The sequence below is a fragment of the Conger conger genome, chromosome 14, assembly GCF_963514075.1.
Source record: "Conger conger chromosome 14, fConCon1.1, whole genome shotgun sequence".
In the NCBI taxonomy this organism is placed as follows: domain Eukaryota; kingdom Metazoa; phylum Chordata; class Actinopteri; order Anguilliformes; family Congridae; genus Conger; species Conger conger.
The window spans coordinates 37,079,228-37,081,727 of record NC_083773.1 but is presented as its reverse complement, the minus strand read 5'-3'; positions in this window follow the sequence as shown (position 1 = coordinate 37,081,727).

The window sequence follows — 2,500 nt, the reverse complement described above, 5'->3', positions numbered from 1 at the left end:
AAAAGGCAATATGGCACTAATCAGGTTTTGCCACAAAAAAAATACAAAAGCTAAAAATGTAGTCATTGACTTCTTCTTTAGTCACCCATTAATGAAAACAGCAACAAATTCCTGGGATTGAGATTACATGTGCTGAAGGTGTATATTTACAACCACAGGGGAAAATGTAGCCACAAAGCTAGTGCATACATATGGGAGCAAAGTTCTGACCAGAGTTCAAAGTGCACATTAGCTCAGCACATTAGCAATATTGGCAGTGAGCCATCATGAACAGCTCACGAGTGGAATTACAGATACGCCATCAATCTGGAACCAAACCAAACTGAACACGATATATCACCTTAGTTCATGCAGCATTAGATCACATTATGATGATTTTTGCCTTGTGTCCATTTTTGTGAGAAATTATTTAGTTTTGTAACACCTGTACTCTTTGCTTCTAAAGGTGAGGCAAAGCCAGGTCGTGGGATGAGGGGGTTGCAGGTTTGAAACAGCACATCTGTCAGGAGTCGGGACAGCCACAGCCCAAACATGCAGCTTTATTTCGCTCCCAAATCAATTAAATTATATTAACGTTTCACTCTGAAAGCCAAAGATGCAAACAGCCTGCGATAATGTGGTACAACTAACAGCTCCAAGCTACATACAGTGGCTTCAGAAAATATTCAGAGCCCTTTTGAACACTTTATTGTGTTGTAGATTTCATTGTAAATCTACACCGAATAGCCCATAATGACAAGACATGTTTTTAGAATTTCTTGTGAATTTATTAAAAATCTAAAACTGAAATCTCTCATTCACATAAGTATTCAGACCCCGTGGCACTCCAAATTGTGGTAAGGTGCATCCTGTTTGCTTTAATTATTAAATATAATTTAAATATTAATTATCCTTGAGATGTGTCTAGAACTCGATTGGAGTCCTCCTGTAGTAAATGGAATTGATTGGACATTGTTTCGAAAGGCATACACCTGTATATATAAGGTCCCACCATTCACACTGCATAACCGGACAGAAAGCAAGCCATGAAGTCCAATGAACTCTCTGTAGATGTCCGCATGATGCAAAGATCAGGGCAAGGGTATGAAACCATTTCAAAAACTTTGAGTGTTCATAGGAGCACAGTGACCTCAACAATTGTGAAATGGAAGAAGTTTGGAACCACCAGGACTCAGAAGTTTGTAACCAGTTGGCCATCTGGCCAAACTGAGTAACCGGGCAAGAAGGGCCTTGGTCAGGAACCCAACGGTCAGTCTAACAGAGCTTGGAAGTCCTCTGAAGAGATGGGAGAACCATCTCAGCAGCACTCCATCAATCAGGCCTTTAGAGTAACTAGACAGAAGCCACTATTGAGCAAAATAGTTTGCCAAACTGCATTTAAAGGACTCTGAGAGCATGAGAAAAAAAGATTCTTTGGTCTGATGTGACAAAAATTGAACACTTTGGGAAGAACTCCAAGCACTATGTCTGGCGAACACCAGGCACTGCTCATCACCTAGCTAATGCCATCCCTACAGTGAAGCATGGTGGTGGCAGCATCATACTATGGAGGTGCTTCTCAGTGGCAGGGACAGGGAGACCGGTCAGAATTTAGGATGAATGCAGCCAAATACGGAGAGGTCCTTGAAGAAAACCTGCTCCAGAGTGCACGCAAACCGCACGACAATGACCCAAGGCACACAGCCAAGACAACATGGGAGTGGCTTCGGGCCAAGTCCTTGAGTGACCCAGCCAAAGCCCATGGAACATCTGTGGAGAGACCTGATGATGACAGTTCACAGACGCTTCCCATCCAATGTGATAGAGCTTCAGAGGATCTGCCCTGAATGGTGATAAATAAATACTATACACAATGTGACAAATATATACAATAACAGAAGAAACTTTTCAAGGTACTGTATTAAAACACCATGAAATAAAAATCAGTTACTGTACGAAAAACTCATTTGAATTGTTCAATTAATTCTAATGCTGTATTGTATTCATTTCCACTATTTAATTGTAGTTTTGGGAAAACGCTTTGAACTATACTTCTATACAAAGGGTACAGAATAAAGATTCAAGATTCAATAATTTATTATCATTTCAATGAAACATTGATTGGAATTTGTCTCGGTGAGTGCTCAGGTATATTAAAAACAACAAAGAGGGCATAGTTATATTCATTGAGCATTGTTACTATATTGGTGTGGTGAGAGGATGAATGGCATTGGTGTGTGGGCTTCTGCTTGGCTGAAGTTGCCAGATGTGGCAGGCCCGGGGAAGGGATATGTGAGGTTTGTGACTCAGGAGGCTTTCCTGGAAGAAAAGCGGAATTGGACACCTTGTGCCAAGCTGAAGGCAGGAAACGGGCCGGGCACTGCTGAGGCTAGCTAGAGTTCACCAGGACCCTGGAGACCCACTCTGTCACTTCCAGAACCTTCCGCTCACTCTGTGGCCTGAACCAGCCACAGCTGCTCCACCATTGTCATGCAGACACACACTGCTGCTCAGACACACT